Raw genomic sequence first — 13,737 nt, forward strand, 5'->3', positions numbered from 1 at the left:
CAAGTTGTGCCGACAAAACTCACAATATTGTCAATTATCAAAGACTAAAAAAAAATATCTCAAGTATCACTAGAGGTACACAGATGGGTTCATCTTCTGCTGAAAAGCAAAGGCTGCAAGCTGATGCTACTGTATAGAATTGAGGCAATCATGCCTGGTTTAAAGGGGTTGTTTGCCTTTAAATTAACTTTTAGTATGATGTAGAAAGTGATATTCTGAGAAAACATTCAATTGGGTTTCTTATTTTTTTATTTGTGGCTTTTGGGTTATTCAGCTTTTTAATTACCAGCTCTCTAATTTGCAATTTCAGCAATTTGGTCACTAAGGTCCAAATTACCCTGGCAACAATATATTGATTTGAATAAGAGACTGAAATATGATTAGGAGAGGCCTGAAAAGAAAGATAAGTACTAAAAAGTAGCAATACATTTGGAGCCATAGATGTGTAGATATATCGTTATGTCCCACGAATGCTCATATCGTTGCAATCTCCCGACCTACCACTAACCATTCAGTGGGGGCACTCCGCCGATGAGGCGAGTTGAGTAACTCACCTCGGGCGGCAGCGCCAGGGGGACGGCAAGGCGATCCTGTGCCTTTAAGAGCCGAATTTCCAGTTTCGGCTTTACTAGTGCGAGAGGGCGCTATTGCTGCCTCCCCCCCCTGGAAAGGTAAGCGGGAAGGGGGTGGCATTACAGGATCCGCCTCCGGCGGCTCTTTCCATGCGAAACGGCGCTGCCATTCAGATGAATAAAAAGAACAAATCAGATCATGTTCTTGCAATTAATCCGAAGACAGAAATCAGAAGAAAATTATGTCTGACAGTAACGGAACTAGTTGGGGGCGGGCCCTGGTGCGACTCCGACTCCAGCAGGCTGCAGCGCTAGGGTTGCCACCTTTTACAAAAAAAAATTACTGGCAAGTGGTGGGGGCGGGTACTAAAGGGGCGGGCCGTGATGCAAAAAGGGGTGGAGCCGGCAGAGACAACCCTAAACACAGCCCGCAGTCCAGAATCGCTACAACACCTTCCACGTCACGTAAGACGTTGCTTCAAGCAGGGAGGGAGGAGGGAGCAGCGAAGCTGCTTAAACTAAGTGGTGGTTCCTCCCCTCAGAATTTACCGGCAATGTAATTGACAGTTTTTTTTTTTTTTAATACCGGCACCGGCCTTGAGACCCTTTTTTCTTTAAAATTTCTTTCTTTAAATACCGGCTGGGTGGCAACCCTGTGCAGCGCACGTGCTCTGCCGGGGGGGGGGGTGCGGGACCTGGCCCAGTTGCACCCCCTGTTCCCCCAGTAGTTACGCCACTGATGTCTGATCAATCTCCCATTGATGTTGTTAACTGGCATGGCATGAAAAATCTCGGAACGATTCACACATGGTCCGAAAATCGTATAAAGCGAAGATTCATACGACTTTGTCTTTGTGGCCAGCTTTACAGAGCATTTGTTTTTTAGAAGGGGTCAAGAGTTAGCAGAAGGTTGCTTAGAATTAGGCTTTTATCAACATACTAAAAGTTAATGTATATGTAAACCACCCCTTTAAGCACTACAAGGTTAGTTTATTAGAGGTGTACTTTAGTTCATTAAACTCCCATAGTCAATACAATTTGCCATGTTTTTTTACCTACAAAATTCTTTCAAAGACTTCCAGAGTAATTGTACCCACTGAAGTGAGATAAGCACCAGTTAGTAAATTCTACTCAAATGGGTCTGCAAGGAAGCGGGTGGCATCCAGGTCATGGAGTGCACTTACATGCCCAGCACTGAGCACCTATAGACTCTTTACATAGAGATCCCAGTTTCCAACTGCTGGCTCCTTCCCACCCTCTGAACTGATTGTTCCTCCTTTATTGCCCACCCCCCAACTGGGCCCCAAGGCATGTTCCTCTGTTGCCTACCTCTAATGCCAACCCTGGCATAGTATCACCACCAACAGCCAATGATAAACTTTAGTAACTGGTCAGGCTGCATTACAAAAATCAACCATTATACCTTTCAGAAATGTCGTTAAATAGGTGCAAAGAACAATACATTAGTTTACTGAGCGATAGAATACCCTCATGCCCTCATATAGTTGAGCATGTCATCTTCCACCACTTCTAACATATGCACAGTATTTTCAGTTCACACCAAAGAAGGCCTACTGTTTCAAATGCCTTTTTACTCAAAAGGGACGAATTTTGGGTGCATTTAAATGGCACGGTAAAGACCTTCTCACCGGGGCTGGAACTAGGGGTAGAGAGAAAATGCACATGCATAGGGCACTAGGGATGTAGCGAACGTCGGAAAAAAAGTTCGCGAACATATTCGCGAACTTGCGCAAAAATGCGAGCGGTTCGCGAACGGTTCGCGAACCCCATAGACTTCAATGGGAAGGCGAACTTTAACATCTAGAAAAGACATTTCTGGCCAGAAAAATGATTTTAAAGTTGTTTAAAGGGTGCAACGACCTGGACAGTGGCATGCCAGAGGGGGATCAAGGGCAAAAATGTATCTGAAAAATCTGCCTGTGTGTGCTTGGAAGAGATAGTGTAGGGGGAGAGCTGTTAGTGATTTCAGGGACAGATGATAGTAAGTTTGCTGGCTAGTAATCTGCTTGATACTGCTCTGTATTGGAGGGACAGAAGTCTGCAGGGATTTGAGGGACATTTTAGCTTAGGTAGCTTTGCTGGCTAGTAATCTACTGTTCTCTTTAAACAACTGCCATACGTTGACCTTGTAGGCATTGTTTGCCCAGTTTTTTTGGACGCAGCCACTGAAGCACAGTTGCCAGAAAAAATATGCCATATAAATGCTGAAAATAGTCATTTTTTGCCATACGTTGACCTTGTAGACATTGTTTGCCCAGTTTTTTTGGACGCAGCCACTGAAGCACAGTTGCCAGAAAAAATATGCCATATAAATGCTGAAAATAGTAATTTTTCGCCATACGTTGACCTTGTAGACATTGTTTGCCCAGTTTTTTTGGTTGCAGCCACTGAAGCACAGTTGCCAGAAAAAATATGCCACATAAATGCTGAAAATAGTCATTTTTTGCCATATACGTTGAGTCAACGTATGGCAAAAAATGACTATTTTCAGCATTTATATGGCATATTTTTTCTGGCCTCTGTGCTTCAGTGGCTGTGGCCAAAAAAACTGGGCAAACAATGCCTACAAGGTCAACGTCGTTGACCTTGTAGGCATTGTTTGCCCAGTTTTTTGGCCACAGCCACTGAAGCACAGAGGCCAGAAAAAATATGCCATATAAATGCTGAAAATAGTCATTTTTTTGGTCGCAGCCACTGAAGCACAGTTGCCAGAAAATTATGCCATATAAATGCTGAAAATATAAATTTTTTTGGTTGCAGCCACTGAAGCACAGAGGCCAGAAAAATTATGCCATATAAATGCAGAAAATATGCATTTTTTTGGTCGCAGCCACTGAAGCACAGTTGCCAGAAAAATTATGCCATATAAATGCTGAAAATATAAATTTTTTGGTTGCAGCCACTGAAGCACAGAGGCCAGAAAAATTATGCCATATAAATGCAGAAAATATGCATTTTTTTGGTCGCAGCCACTGAAGCACAGTTGCCAGAAAAATTATGCCATATAAATGCTGAAAATAGTAATTTTTTTGGTTGCAGCCACTGAAGCACAGAGGCCAGAAAAATTATGCCATATAAATGCAGAAAATATGCATTTTTTGGTCGCAGCCACTGAAGCACAGTTGACAGAAAAATTATGCCATATAAATGCTGAAAATATAAATTTTTTTGGTTGCAGCCACTGAAGCACAGAGGCCAGAAAAATTATGCCATATAAATGCAGAAAATATGCATTTTTTTTGGTCGCAGCCACTGAAGCACAGTTGCCAGAAAAATTATGCCATATAAATGCTGAAAATAGTAATTTTTTTGGTTGCAGCCACTGAAGCACAGAGGCCAGAAAAATTATGCCATATAAATGCAGAAAATATGCATTTTTTTGGTCGCAGCCACTGAAGCACAGTTGACAGAAAAATTATGCCATATAAATGCTGAAAATATAAATTTTTTTGGTTGCAGCCACTGAAGCACAGAGGCCAGAAAAATTATGTCATATAAATGCAGAAAATAGGCATTTTTTTGGTCGCAGCCACTGAAGCACAGAGGCCAGAAAAAATTAAACCAGTAGGGTTTGCACCCTAGTTTGTAACGGTGGCGGAGGGAGGAGGAGGACGCTAAAGGACAGCTGTGTGTGGAGTCATGAGGCTTGAAGAGAAGGACAGCTGCATAGAAGTCAGAACAAGTCTTCCGGCGTGCAGTAACCCTCCGAGATCCACCCCTCATTCATTTTAATAAAGGTCAGGTAATCGACACTTTTGTGACCTAGGCGAGTTCTCTTCTCAGTTACAATCCCTCCTGCTGCACTGAAGGTCCTTTCTGAGAGCACACTTGAGGCTGGGCAAGACAAGAGGTTCATGGCAAATTGTGACAGCTCTGGCCACAGATCAAGCCTGCGCACCCAGTAGTCCAGGGGTTCATCGCTCCTCAGAGTGTCGATATCTGCAGTTAATGCCAGGTAGTCCGCTACCTGCCGGTCGAGGCGTTCTTTGAGGGTGGATCCAGAAGGGTTGTGGCGCTGCCTTGGACAGAAAAACATTTGCATGTCTGACGTTACAGACTGGCCAAAGGGCTTTGTCCTTGCAGGTGTGCTCGTGGCAGGATTACTGGCACCTCTGCCCCTGGAATGTTGATGAGTTCCTGAAGTGACATCACCCTTAAAAGCATTGTACAACATGTTTTGCAGGCTGGTTTGTAAATGCCGCATCTTTTCGGACTTGTGGTATGTTGGTAACATTTCTGACACTTTATGCTTGTACCGAGGGTCTAGTAGCGTTGCGACCCAGTACAGGTCCTTCTCCTTAAGCCTCTTGATACGGGGGTCCTTCAACAGGCATGACAGCATGAAAGACCCCATTCTCACAAGGTTGGATGCAGAGCTATCCATCTCCGCTTCCTCATTATCAAGGACTGCATCATCCACGGTCTCCTCCCCCCAGCCACGTACAAGACCAGGGGTCCCCAAAAGGTCACCACTAGCCCCCTGGGAAGCCTGCTCCTGTTGGTCCTCCTCCTCCTCCTCCACAAAGCCACCTTCCTCCTCTGACAAAACTTCTGGCACCTCTCCCTGCGTTGCAGCATGTGCCTGGGTTCGTTCTGGTGATTCCGACCAGAAATCGTGCGCTTCCAGCTCCTCGTCACGCTGGTCTACAGCCTCATCTGTCACTCGTCGCACGGCACGCTCCAGGAATAAAGCGAAGGGTATTAGGTCGCTGATGGTGCCTTCGGTGCGACTGACCATATTTGTCACCTCTTCAAAAGGTCGCATGAGCCTGCAGGCATCGCGCATAAGCACCCAGTAACGGGGGAAAAAATCCCCAGCTGTGCAGATCCAGTCCTACCACCCAGTTCAAAAAGGTACTCGTTGACGGCCCTTTGTTGTTGCAGCAGACGTTCCAACATAAGGAGCGTTGAATTCCAGCGAGTCTGGCTGTCAGAAATCAAACGCCTGACTGGCATGTTGTAGCGCTGCTGAATGTCAGCAAGGCGTGCCATGGCTGTGTAGGAACGTCTGAAATGGGCCGACACCTTTCTGGACTGGGTGAGAACGTCCTGGAATCCTGGGTACTTGGAGACAAAACGTTGGACTATTAAATTTAACACATGTGCCATGCAGGGCACATGTGTTAAATTGCCTAGTCTCAACGCTGCCAACAGATTGCTTCCATTGTCACACACCACTTTTCCGATCTGCAGTTGGTGTGGGGTCAGCCACCGATCGGCCTGTGACTGCAGAGATGACAGGAGTACAGATCGGGTATGGTTTTTGCTTTCCAGGCACGTCATCCCCAAGACAGCGTGACAACGGCGTACCTGGCACGTCGAATAGCCTAGGGGGAGCTGGGGGTGCACAGGTGTGGAGGAGGAGAAGGAGGACCCAGCAGCAGAGTAAGAAGAAGAAGAAGACGAGGTAGAGAGCGATGGAGGAGTAGAGGTGGTGGCAGAACCGCGTGCAATCCGTGGCGGTGACACCAACTCCACTGTTGTTGTTGAGCTACCCATTCCCTGCTTCCCAGCCATTACCAAGTTCACCCAGTGGGCAGTGTAGGTGACATACCTGCCCTGACCATGCTTGGAGGACCATGCGTCAGTAGTCATATGGACCTTTGGCCCAACACTAAGTGACAGAGATGCGGTAACTTGGCTCTGCACATGTTGGTACAGGTGTGGTATTCCCTTTTTAGAAAAAAAATTGCGGCTGGGTACCTTCCACTGCGGTGTCCCAATTGCTACAAATTTGCGGAAGGCCTCAGAAATGATGCGCTTCCAGCTCCTCGTCACGCTGGTCTACAGCCTCATCTGTCACTCGTCGCACGGCACGCTCCAGGAATAAAGCGAAGGGTATTAGGTCGCTGATGGTGCCTTCGGTGCGACTGACCATATTTGTCACCTCTTCAAAAGGTCGCATGAGCCTGCAGGCATCGCGCATAAGCACCCAGTAACGGGGGAAAAAAATCCCCAGCTGTGCAGATCCAGTCCTACCACCCAGTTCAAAAAGGTACTCGTTGACGGCCCTTTGTTGTTGCAGCAGACGTTCCAACATAAGGAGCGTTGAATTCCAGCGAGTCTGGCTGTCAGAAATCAAACGCCTGACTGGCATGTTGTAGCGCTGCTGAATGTCAGCAAGGCGTGCCATGGCTGTGTAGGAACGTCTGAAATGGGCCGACACCTTTCTGGACTGGGTGAGAACGTCCTGGAATCCTGGGTACTTGGAGACAAAACGTTGGACTATTAAATTTAACACATGTGCCATGCAGGGCACATGTGTTAAATTGCCTAGTCTCAACGCTGCCAACAGATTGCTTCCATTGTCACACACCACTTTTCCGATCTGCAGTTGGTGTGGGGTCAGCCACCGATCGGCCTGTGACTGCAGAGATGACAGGAGTACAGATCCGGTATGGTTTTTGCTTTCCAGGCACGTCATCCCCAAGACAGCGTGACAACGGCGTACCTGGCACGTCGAATAGCCTAGGGGGAGCTGGGGTGCACAGGTGTGGAGGAGGAGAAGGAGGACCCAGCAGCAGAGTAAGAAGAAGAAGAAGACGAGGTAGAGAGCGATGGAGGAGTAGAGGTGGTGGCAGAACCGCGTGCAATCCGTGGCGGTGACACCAACTCCACTGTTGTTGTTGAGCTACCCATTCCCTGCTTCCCAGCCATTACCAAGTTCACCCAGTGGGCAGTGTAGGTGACATACCTGCCCTGACCATGCTTGGAGGACCATGCGTCAGTAGTCATATGGACCTTTGGCCCAACACTAAGTGACAGAGATGCAGTAACTTGGCTCTGCACATGTTGGTACAGGTGTGGTATTCCCTTTTTAGAAAAAAATTGCGGCTGGGTACCTTCCACTGCGGTGTCCCAATTGCTACAAATTTGCGGAAGGCCTCAGAGTCCACCAGCTGGTATGGTAAAAGCTGGCGGGCTAAGAGTGCAGACAAGCCAGCTGTCAGACGCCGGGCAAGGGGGTGACAGTCAGACATTGGCTTCTTACGCTCAAACATGGCCTTCACAGAAACTTGGCTGGTGGCAGATGACTGGGAATGGGAACAGGTGGTCAAGGTGGAAGGCGGAGTGGAGGGTGGTTCAGACGGGTCAAGGAGAGCAGAGGTAGAGCAGTAAGATGCTGGACCAGAAGGAGTGTGGCTTTTAGTTTGCCTGTTGCCTTTGAGGTGTTGCTCCCAAAGTGCTTTGTGCTTGCCGCTCATGTGCCTTCGCATAGAAGTTGTACCTATGTGGCTGTTGGGCTTACCAAGGCTCAGTTTCTGACTGCACTCATTGCAAATTACAATGCTTTTGTCAGAGGCACACACATTAAAAAAATCCCACACTGCTGACTTTTTGGAAGTGTGCGATCTGGCGGTAACAGTAGAAGTTGGCGGAGTTGGCGGTATTGGCGGCAATGGCGGGTGCGTTGGCCGGCTGAACACAGGTGCCGATACATGTTGTTGCCCTACTGATCCCTGCGGGCTGTCCTCCCTGCTTCTTCTAAGTCTTATTCTCCTACTGCCTCTCTGACTCTCCGTCTCTCCATCTGAACTACCCTCCTCTTGCTCTCTTCTACTAGGCACCCACAAAACATCAATCTCCTCATCATCATTCTCCTCAGATGCATCAATTTCTTCTGACACATCACAGAAGGAAGCAGCAGCGGGGACCTCCTCCTCATCACTCATTATGTCCATCTCTATCGTGTTCTCTGCCAGAATTAAATCTGGTGTAAGGTCCTCATCTCCTTCATCTTCTTCTGGCAATAATGGTTGCGCATTACTCAGTTCAAGAAACTCATGGGAAATAACTCCTCTGACCCCAGTGAAGAAGGGGCACCGGTGGTGGAGGAAGTGTTACGTGGGGTGGCCATAGCAGTGGAGGATGAGGAGGATGTTGTGGTAAAGTTAGAAACGGTAGAGGATGGGGTGTGCTGTGTAAGCCAGTCAACTACCTCTTCAGCATTTTGGGAGTTCAGGGTCATTGGCTTTTTAAAACTGGGCAATTTGCTAGGGCCACAGGATTGCATAGCAGCACGGCCCCTAGCACGGCCTCTGCGTGGCGGCCTGCCTTTGCCTGGCATTATTTTTAAAAAAACAACAACAACAACAAAAACTCAGTTGGTTTTTCTGGAAACGATAATACACACAGCTAGATGGCGGGTTGAAGAAAACACTGTGCAAATAATGCCTACAAAGTCAACGTATACACTACTACAGCGGTGGATACGGATTACGTAAAATATATGAATGCTGCTTGAAAAAAAGTAACTCAAGTGGTTTTTCTAGAGACGATAATATTATCAATATTTAGACAAAATGTGAACAAGGTCACACAGCTCGATGGCGGGTTGAAGAAAACAGTGTGCAAATAATGCCTACAAGGTCAACGTATACACTACTACAGCGGTGGATACGGATTACGTAAAATATATGAATGCTGCTTGAAAAAAAGTAACTCAAGTGGTTTTTCTAGAGACGATAATATTATCAATATTTAGACAAAATGTGAACAAGCTCACACAGCTCGATGGCGGGTTGAAGAAAACACTGTGCAAATAATGCCTACAAGGTCAACGTATACACTACTACAGCGGTGGATACGGATTACGTAAAATATATGAATGCTGCTTGAAAAAAAGTAACTCAAGTGGTTTTTCTAGAGACGATAATATTATCAATATTTAGACAAAATGTGAACAAGCTCACACAGCTCGATGGCGGGTTGAAGAAAACAGTGTGCAAATAATGCCTACAAGGTCAACGTATACACTACTACAGCGGTGGATACGGATTACGTAAAATATATGAATGCTGCTTGAAAAAAGTAACTCAAGTGGTTTTTCTAGAGACGATAATATTATCAATATTTAGACAAAATGTGAACAAGGTCACACAGCTCGATGGCGGGTTGAAGAAAACAGTGTGCAAATAATGCCTACAAGGTCAACGTATACACTACTACAGCGGTGGATACGGATTACGTAAAATATATTATGGCTGCTTGAAAAAAGTGACTCCGGTGTTTTTTCTGGAGACGGTAATATTATGGATATTTAGACAGAATGTGAACAAGGTCACACAGCTCGATGGCGGGTTGAAGAAAACAGTGTGCAAATAATGCCTACAAGGCCAACGTATACACTACTACAGCGGTGGATACGGATTACGTAAAATATATGAATGCTGCTTGAAAAAAGTGACTCCGGTGTTTTTTCTGGAGACGGTAATATTATGGATATTTAGACAGAATGTGAACAAGGTCACACAGCTCGATGGCGGGTTGAAGAAAACAGTGTGCAAATAATGCCTACAAGGCCAACGTATACACTACTACAGCGGTGGATACGGATTACGTAAAATATATGAATGCTGCTTGAAAAAAGTGACTCCGGTGTTTTTTCTGGAGACGGTAATATTATGGATATTTAGACAGAATGTGAACAAGGTCACACAGCTCGATGGCGGGTTGAAGAAAACACTGTGCAAATAATGCCTACAAGGTCAACGTATACACTACTACAGCGGTGGATACGGATTACGTAAAATATATGAATGCTGCTTGAAAAAAAGTAACTCAAGTGGTTTTTCTAGAGACGATAATATTATCAATATTTAGACAAAATGTGAACAAGCTCACACAGCTCGATGGCGGGTTGAAGAAAACAGTGTGCAAATAATGCCTACAAGGTCAACGTATACACTACTACAGCGGTGGATACGGATTACGTAAAATATATTATGGCTGCTTGAAAAAAGTGACTCCGGTGTTTTTTCTGGAGACGGTAATATTATGGATATTTAGACAGAATGTGAACAAGGTCACACAGCTCGATGGCGGGTTGAAGAAAACAGTGTGCAAATAATGCCTACAAGGCCAACGTATACACTACTACAGCGGTGGATACGGATTACGTAAAATATATGAATGCTGCTTGAAAAAAGTGACTCCGGTGTTTTTTCTGGAGACGGTAATATTATGGATATTTAGACAGAATGTGAACAAGGTCACACAGCTCGATGGCGGGTTGAAGAAAACAGTGTGCAAATAATGCCTACAAGGCCAACGTATACACTACTACAGCGGTGGATACGGATTACGTAAAATATATGAATGCTGCTTGAAAAAGTGACTCCGGTGTTTTTTCTGGAGACGGTAATATTATGGATATTTAGACAGAATGTGAACAAGGTCACACAGCTCGATGGCGGGTTGAAGAAAACAGTGTGCAAATAATGCCTACAAGGCCAACGTATACACTACTACAGCGGTGGATACGGATTACGTAAAATATATGAATGCTGCTTGAAAAAAGTGACTCCGGTGTTTTTTCTGGAGACGGTAATATTATGGATATTTAGACAGAATGTGAACAAGGTCACACAGCTCGATGGCGGGTTGAAGAAAACAGTGTGCAAATAATGCCTACAAGGCCAACGTATACACTACTACAGCGGTGGATACGGATTACGTAAAATATATGAATGCTGCTTTAAAAAAGTGACTCCGGTGTTTTTTCTGGAGACGGTAATATTATGGATATTTAGACAGAATGGGAACAAGGTCACACAGCTCGATGGCGGGTTGAAGAAAACAGTGTGCAAATAATGCCTACAAGGCCAACGTATACACTACTACAGCGGTGGATACGGATTACGTAAAATATATGAATGCTGCTTGAAAAAAGTGACTCCGGTGTTTTTTCTGGAGACGGTAATATTATGGATATTTAGACAGAATGTGAACAAGGTCACACAGCTCGATGGCGGGTTGAAGAAAACAGTGTGCAAATAATGCCTACAAGGCCAACGTATACACTACTACAGCGGTGGATACGGATTACGTAAAATATATGAATGCTGCTTGAAAAAAGTGACTCCGGTGTTTTTTCTGGAGACGGTAATATTATGGATATTTAGACAGAATGGGAACAAGGTCACACAGCTCGATGGCGGGTTGAAGAAAACAGTGTGCAAATAATGCCTACAAGGCCAACGTATACACTACTACAGCGGTGGATACGGATTACGTAAAATATATTATGGCTGCTTGAAAAAAGTGACTCCGGTGTTTTTTCTGGAGACGGTAATATTATGGATATTTAGACAGAATGTGAACAAGGTCACACAGCTCGATGGCGGGTTGAAGAAAACAGTGTGCAAATAATGCCTACAAGGCCAACGTATACACTACTACAGCGGTGGATACGGATTACGTAAAATATATTATGGCTGCTTGAAAAAAGTGACTCCGGTGTTTTTTCTGGAGACGGTAATATTATGGATATTTAGACAGAATGTGAACAAGGTCACACAGCTCGATGGCGGGTTGAAGAAAACAGTGTGCAAATAATGCCTACAGGGCAAATAATGCCTAAAAGGTCAACTTATACACTACTACAGCGGTAGTAAAATAAAAAAAAGTAAAATAAAAAAAAAATGAATATTAAAAAAAAAAAATTAAAGTTGGTGCTGCTGAACTACTAGGAGCAGCAGATTAGCACACCAGTCCCACTCCCCAACACTGCTAGACTAATAGCACTGGGCTCTTATAGTAGTAGTAGTAGTAGTAGTAGTAGTAAAACAACAAAAAAATAAATAAAGCAGTCCTTACAAGGACTACTGTTATTGCAGCAGTCAGCAGATGAGATCAGAAGCAGGACAGCTGCCCACTGCAGCTACATACAGAGCACTGCAGTAGAAGGTAGATTACTAGCCAGCAAAGCTACCTAAGCTTAAATGTCCCTCAAACCCCTGCAGACTTCTGTCCCTCCAATAACAGAGCAGTATCAAAACGATTACTAGCCAGCAAACTTTCAACTGTCCCTGAAATCACTAACAGGCAGCAGCTCTCTCCCTACACTATCTCTTCAGCACACACAGGCAGAGTGAAAAAACGCTGCAGGGCTTCGGTTTTTATAGGGAAGGGGAGTGGTCCAGGGGAGAGCTTCCTGATTGGCTGCCATGTACCTGCTGGTCTGGGGTGAGAGGGCAAAAAAAAGCGCCAACAATGGCGAACCCAAAATGGCGAACGTCGCGCGACGTTCGCGAACTTCCGGCGAGCGCGAACACCCGATGTTCGCGCGAACAAGTTCGCCGGCGAACAGTTCGCGACATCTCTATAGGGCACAACTATGTGAGATGCCAGACACGTACCTCTTCTTTCTCTTACCCCTGGTACAGGCCCTTGTTGCCCCACCACCGCGGGACTCCTGTGTGTGTTCCTCTGCCCGGGTCGGCTTCTGCTTCTCTGCCCGGGTCGGCTCCTGCTCCTCTGCCCGGGTCGGCTCCTGCTCCTCTGCCCAAGGTCTACAAATATTTAAATATAAAGTCATTCTGAGTGATCATGTCTTGTAATGGCAATTTCCCATGCACAAGTGCCATAAATAGCCTGATGACCATGAAAACAATGTAAACTAGGGATGCACCGAATCCAGGATTCAGTTCAGGATTTGGCCAGGATTCAGCCAAATCCAAGTGCCTGGCTGAGCAAATCTAAAAAATAATTTCCTTATTCTGCATATGCCAATTAGGGTTCAGATTCGGTTCCGGATTCGGCCGAAGTCTAAATTGTGGATTTGGTGCATCCCTAAAGTAAACCTGAAGCAATAACCATCCCAAACACCAGTTCTCAGCTGATCTGCGCAAACTGGAGGTGGGAAACAGGAAATGCATTTTGCTCTTGCAGAAAGGCAACTGGCGAGAAGCAGAGTGCATTTTGCACCCTGGGAAAACATAAAAGACCCCTATTATTTTCCATCAAAGCCAGGCCCAGGAGCTTTGACACCCAAGACAAATGTGGAATTCTATTCATACTACGGTTATAGATAGTTCAACTGCGCCCCCCATCCACCTTTCCCAATATGGTTGGTCCCTAGACAGGTGTGTCTGCTGTCTACCCCTATTTCCAACTCTGTTTTCCCACAGCATTAACAAGATATCAACTGCTCATAAAAGAAAGGGGTTTGGATTCCTTTATTAGCATTCCAGACATGTAGAATCTATATGTCAGTGTTTATATTATTTTGCCACATCCCTGCATGTTTTTTTCGGTCTTACACAATGGTTTATCAGTGAGGCATGGCAGTCTGTTACTCAGATTCGCCTCAGTTATTCCCAGGGACAGTGCATGTTAGTTCTGCTCACGTGTGTCAGCTGCA

At 45.5% G+C, this 13,737-nt stretch overlaps 1 protein-coding gene across 2 annotated transcripts in view; it reads left to right on the forward strand.

The window, feature by feature from the left end:
* The window catches only part of macrod1.L (MACRO domain containing 1 L homeolog), a 436,504-nt gene that overhangs the window by 399,518 nt on the left and 23,249 nt on the right, over window positions 1–13,737 (forward strand).

Source organism: Xenopus laevis, chromosome 4L (assembly GCF_017654675.1).
Source record: "Xenopus laevis strain J_2021 chromosome 4L, Xenopus_laevis_v10.1, whole genome shotgun sequence".
Classification (NCBI taxonomy): Eukaryota; Metazoa; Chordata; class Amphibia; order Anura; family Pipidae; genus Xenopus; species Xenopus laevis.